Consider the following 6,748-nt stretch of genomic DNA (forward strand, 5'->3'; position numbering starts at 1 on the left):
CATGTACCCCACTGTTGATAGGGGCCAACGTTGCCTTTTGTTCCCCAAGTCCCCCTGCCAGGAGCTGTACTCTTCTCTCAAGATCTTCTCTGAGTTAGAGAGTTGAGGACATCCGAGGAGCGAGGCCTCTGGCTGCTGGAGCAAGCCAAACTATATTCTCACTCCCAGGGTGTCATGAGGATGGAATCACTCAGGTCCTGATCAAGGAAGTGTCCCCATCCCCTCCCCCTGCCTCCCAGTATCCCTCCAGCTCTCCCTCTCTGCCCCCCAGTCCACCCTAGGAAGCTTTGTCTTTCTGAAGCTGACCCCTTCACCAGGGCCACTAGGGAGGTCTCTGACCGGTGACAGGTGCCCGCTGCTCATAGGACCCTGTCTGCCACCCGACTTGCTCTCACTACAGGAGCCACTGTGATCTCTAGGGAGGGAGGAAGGCTTAGTGGCCTTGCAGGACATCCCCCAGGTTTGATGTCCCTTGCTGAGGTCATCTCCCTCCTGTGATTTAATAAGGCTGAAGTCAGAGAAAACCTGTGGATGTCAGAGGGGCTGCCTCTTCCCGGAAGCCACTCCTCACCTCCTTTTGCAGGGAGACTTCTCTTCTCATAACATTTTAAAACATATCAATTGAGTACATGTACATAGTTTAAAAAGTGAAACAGACTTCTAAGGCTTATATTTAAAATAGTCCCACTTGCTGGCCCTGATTCCTTGCCCCAGAGGCAGCCCCTTCCACTCATTTAGCTTTATCTTGAGTTGGTGTTGGAAGAAGAGACTTTGGGAATGGAATAAATGTATTTGTGCATGAGAAGACTGTGAATTTTAGGGGGCCAGGGCTGAAATGCTGTGAGTTGAATGTTCCCCCAAAACTCATTGAAGATCGATCCATGTTGCAACGGTGTTAAGAGGATAGGAAATCACACCCTTGATTTGCTTCTTTTGCCTTTAAGAGGTGATTGGGGGCCGGCCCCATGGCGCACTAGGGAGAGTGCAGCACTTGGGAGTGCAGCGGTGCTCCCGCCAAGGGTTCGGATCCCATATAGAGACCAGTCCGCTCACTGGTTGAGCGCGGTGCAGGTGCAACACTGAGGGCACCGCACCAAGGGTCGCGATCCCCTTACCGGTCACAAAAAGGACAAAAAAAAAAAAAAAAAAGAGGTGATTGGGTTGTGAGGACTATGCTGTCATGAATGGGTTAATCCATTCATGAGAAAGTGTTAAGGAGGGAGGGAGGTGTTGGTGACGGGCCATAATAATCCTATACAGTGTATATTGACAAAATAAAAAAAAAAAAAAAGAAAGTGTTAATGGCTTAGCAGGTTATCATCGGTGTGGACTGGTGGCTTCATAAGGAGAGCACATGAAAGTGCTCTTGCCGTTCGCACCATGTGATACCCTGCATTGCCACGGGCCTCTGCACAGAGTCACATCCAGGAAGACAGCCCTCACCAGATGCGCCTCCTGGACCTTGGACTTCTTAGCCTCCAAAATCTGAGAAATAAATTTCATTTCTTTATAAATTACCCAGTTTCGGGTATTCTGTTATAAGTTTAAAGTATCATCATTGGTATGTTTCCTGTCTGCCTGCTTTTGAAAATGGCTTCCTGCTATAGAAAATGAGGATTTAGCTCTCTTACACCCAGGAGTGTGTGTATGCATGCATGTGCATGCGCACGCACACACACACACACACACACACACACACAAACTTCCCCTCTACTCATCCTCCCAATACCACAGATTCTAGTAAAATCAACGTTCAGTGTTTACTGTCCTATGACTTGTGTAAATATTGTTTGCCACTGACCACATGATGCAGTCTGGTTATATCTTTTGCTACAACTGTATTCTTCTCAGAGTTAGTAATTTCAGATGGGTCTTTCATTTCCTATGTAGCTACCCATGATTTCTCTCTCAACTCTAAAGTTCCAGTTAACATCATAGAAACCTCAGGAATCTATTGGTGCCATGTTTTGCACCCTGGGTCTGATACACACCTGTGTTGTGAGTCTTCTGTGATGATGTTTCCTTCTCTCTTCTATTGCACCGGTTAACATCATAGAAACCTCAGGAATCTATTGGTGCCATGTTTTGCACCCTGGGCCTGATACACACCTGTGTTGTGAGTCTTCTGTGATGATGTTTCCTTCTCTCTTCTATTGCACCCCCTGTTTCCTGGATTCTCCGTTTTTCACTTTCTTGGTTTACTCTCTCATTTTGATGGAGCACATCCTCTAGTAGCTTCTTGAGAAAGGATGCATGGGAGAAAAATTTAGTGAGATGTCGTGTATAAAATGTATTTTGTCCATACTTACACATGATTGATAAAATCATCAATAAGTTGCAGGTTGGAAATAGTTTTCCTCAGGATTATGAAGGCCCTGTGCTATGTCTTCCAATTTCCAGTGATACTAATAAATCCACTGCCTGATCCCTGATCCTTTGTCTACGATATCCCCTCTTTGGAAGCTTTTAATATGCTTCTGTGCGGGGCACTCTGAAGGCTCCTTAAATCTGGTAACCTGTGCCCTCCAGTTTTGGGAAATTGCCATGTATTATTACTTTGATAATTCCCTCCACTCTATTTTTGTCTGTTCTTTGCCTAGAACTCTTGGTTTTGGATATCGAATGTCCTGGACTGTGGTAGACAGAATAATGGCCTCCCACAGATGTCTGCTCCCTAATCCCTGAAACCTGTGAAATGTTACCTGGCATGGCCAAAAGAACTTTGCAGAGGTGACTTCATTAAGGATCTTGAGATGGAGAGAGTATCATGGATTATTCAGGTGGGGCCAGTGGAATCACAGGATTCTTAAAAGAAGAAGGCAGGAGGGTCAAAGTCAGAAAAAGGTGTGAAAGCGGAAAAAGAAGTTGGAGTGATGTGCTTTGAAGACAGAGGAAAGGGCCACAAGCCAAGGAATGTAGGTGGCCTCTAGAAGCTGATAAAGGCAAGGAAATGGATTTTCACCTTGAGCCTCCAACAGGAACATGGCCCTGCTAGCACCTTGCTTTTGGCCCAGTGAGACTCGCTTAAGACTTATGACCTCCAGAACAGTAAGATAATAAGTATGTGTTATTTCAAGCCACTAAGCTTGCAGTAATTTGTGACGGCAGCTATAGGAAATGCATACAGAAACTAACAAGCACCTACTGTGTGCCAGGCACTGGTTAGCAGTTTACACTCATGGATTTCTTTGCTGAAGCTTTCTGGAGTTGTCAGATCTGGATGGGTTGTACTTTGCAAACTCTCCTTCCTCGCACTCATCACGATTCTGATGGAATCATCCTGATTGTGACTAGTCATTAGTGTCTCTAGCCACTAGACCATAGTCTCCATGAGGTGAGGATTGTGGGTCTGTTTATTTTATCCATCCTCTGTCCTGTGGACATTAATAAATATATGCTGGGTAAATGACTAAACGAATCATCCCGGGGAGCCCTCACAGCAACCTTGGGAAGTGAGAAACAGTGTCCATTTCACAGGTAAGGAAATGGGCAGAAATGAGACCCCATCACTTTTCAAGGATGCATGAATTAGAGACCCCATCAATTTTCAAGGATGCATGGACTTGAACCCAGCATGGTCTGGCTGGGCCCTAAGCCCACGAGCTCAGCCACCCAGCTAACGATGTCCCTCCAGACCGTCTGCCTCTGCCCCTTGACTCTCTCTACCCCTTGCTGACTTCTGCCCAGAGACGTGACACTCTGCAGAAAGGATTGTCTTAATTAGGCCACCCTGCATCTGTGAAGGGAGCTGCTGGTCCCCCACGGAGGTGGAGGTTTCAGTGACAAATCCTACACATAGCTGGGCCAGGGGCTAGGAGCTGCAAAATTTGTCAAGAGGCTCTGGGATCCTCAGGACTGGGCAGCATTCCAGAATCATAGTGTCATTGTTATTATTGTCTTATCTAATCTGTTCTAGAGAACAACCATTTTGATATTGGGCAAAAATATAGCCTAATATATTTAAACATATATATTTTTATTTTTATATAATTTAAAAATAAATGCATTGATGTACATTTTCCAAGTGCCTGCTGAATCCCTAATGTAATACAACATGACTCAGAGCTAAATTTAAAGAGAGAAGCACATATGTTTAAAGCAGGCACCAACTTTCAATCTGAGGAGAAACAGAGTCAAAAGTATTTTTTTTTAGCGTGCGAGTGGACTGAGTGCAAAGTGAATTATCTCCAAGCCATCTGGGAAGTCTGGTGTTTTTCAATGCCTTCACAACTCTAATTTTAAGCCGTTATTTGGCCTTTAAATAACAATATCTTTTCTTTCCATTGGAATTTGCACCAGATTCCGCATTTATTGCGCCGTCGACTCCAAAAAGAGACCTATCTTTGAGAGCAAAAAAGAGCAAAAGTTATTGAACGTATTACTCTGCAGATTGGCTCTGGGAAAAAAAACAGCAGGCTGATATTTTGCAAATGAAGTTTGACATATTCTGGGACAGCATATTGCACTCACCAAAACCAAGCTGGTTGTGCCCGGAGGGGAAAGCTTAATTAAAGCCCCCTCAACAGCATACAACTCGAGGAAAAAGACTCAGGGTGTACTGTAAATGACCTTCAAGTGTTCCACGGGGTTCCCCTTCACGAACGGTCCTGATTTCCACCTAGAAGAAAGACAGTACAATATGATTATAGAATCTTAGTTCTGAGGAGGTTCTGGTTCGACCTACCAACCAAGGCAGGGACCTCCTGCATAGAGAATCCCAGATAAATGTCCATTTATTTGTACTTGAATACCTTTAGTCATGGGAAACTCACTGCCTTTCCAATTGTGGGAAGTCCTTTGCAATGTTAGGCTGAAATCTTTGTCCCTACAGCTTCCCTGCAATGGGTTCTTGTTATTGCCACTAGAGAACCCAGAGGGACTCTTCTCCCGGGTTGACGTGAAAGTGAGTTGAAGGTCACCATCATGACCTTCCTCCTGCTCTCATTTTCTCTGCTCCAAGCTTAGCGTGCCCGGCTTCTCTAAGGAAAGCATATGAGGACTTGGGCAGGTCCTCTCCAGTCACAAAGATAATTTTTTGGGAAACCGGTCTGCAGTGAATAGGACAGGGAGATAATGGAGAAGATGTCTTGCACCTCCATAAAGCCAGATTTGGCCAACACTTTTTGGTCTTGCTTTAATCCCAAGGCTTCTCTTCTTTCCACCTCCTCTATGTATGTTCTCTCTGAGGTGTGGACTTCATTGAAAACCAGGTTCTAATTCATAGAGAGGTTCTCAAAGGGAATGGCCTACAGACCATGCCACCCGGTCGTATGATCCCTCACACCTGCTCCTACCTGTTTCTGCTCTTCTGCCATGAGGAAGAGATGTGCCAACAAACTTGTAAGAGTCAACGTGAGATGCGTCTTACTATGACGTGATGGGATGCACAGTGCATTGTCGACGTGTGGCCCAAGGGTCGTTTTGCTGCACAGCCGACGTTGGCGTGAAAGGCCCCACTTGACCTCGCCTCCCCCGCCTCCTGTGCCTCTCTGGTCTCAGCTCCCACCTGCCTTTTCCCTTTCCTTCTGCCACCCTGGTCCCCTCACTCTTCCTCACCACTCCTTCCTCCAGACTTTGCACTTGCCGTTCCTTCTGCTTGGGATGCCTTTCCCACACATATCCTCACAGCGTGGTCGATCCCTGACTCCACGCAGGTGACTACTCCAGGATCTCCTCATTGGAACGACCTATCGGAATGGTCACCTCCCCGTCAATGACCATCCATCCTGCTTTATTCTAACACGTCTCACTACATGACATCTCATAAATATATCTATTCTTTGGTAACCTCTGCTTTCTCTCACCAGAATGTCAGGTCCATAAAGCAGGGACTTCATCTAACTATAGACTCTGCTGTATCCCCTGGCCATGCGTGGCATAGAGTATTCAATTAGTCAATATTTATTAGATGAATATTTAAGGATCAATCCGTGGGTCCTTAGAATATCCTACAGACAGACTTGAGAATGACTGGATTAGCTCTAATGCTATGTCCTTTCTAACCCTTAGATAAAGTGACTGTCCCTTTTACATGTTCTCTTCAAACCCAGTGGTCACCATTCAGGCAGCCTTGATCTTACAGCAGCTTGAGTTTTTGTCGACTTGCATTCATATCTCTCCTGTTAGGACAGTTCCCGGAGAGCAATCACTCATCCAGATGCCAGCAGGTGCTCAGAAAACACAAGGTATAAAAAGGAATGACGTCCTCCTCTTCCCTCTGTTCCCTTTCATGGGAAGGTTTTGGAGATATTTTGGTTGAAATATCTTGTTTTCATGATGAAAACCTGCAGTATAATTTGGAGTGCGGTTAACAGTAGGGTGAGGTGCAGTGTGATTCATATCTCAAAGAACGTTTACTATCTGCTCAATTATCTTCTCCATAATGTCAGGTGTTATTTAGAACTCGTAAAAACAAATCTTCTTACAATTCAACAATAAAAAGACAAATAACACAATTTAAAAATAAACAAAGGATTTGAATAGACATTCTCCAAAGAAGAGATACAAACGGCTGATAAGCACAAGAAAAGATACTCAGCATCATTAGTCATTAGGGAAATGCAAATCAAAACCACAATGAGATTCCAATTCACACACCCTAGGATGGCTATAATCAAAAAGGCAGGGCCGGCCTGGTGGCGCATTGCTACAGTGCGCCCCTTGGGAAGTGCGGCAGTGCTCCCGCTGAGGGTTCGGATCCCACATACAGACCGGCAGCTCACTGGCTGAGTGAGGAGCGGGGGCAACA

The sequence above is a fragment of the Galeopterus variegatus genome, unplaced genomic scaffold, assembly GCF_000696425.1.
Source record: "Galeopterus variegatus unplaced genomic scaffold, G_variegatus-3.0.2 Scaffold1684, whole genome shotgun sequence".
Lineage (NCBI taxonomy): Eukaryota > Metazoa > Chordata > Mammalia > Dermoptera > Cynocephalidae > Galeopterus > Galeopterus variegatus.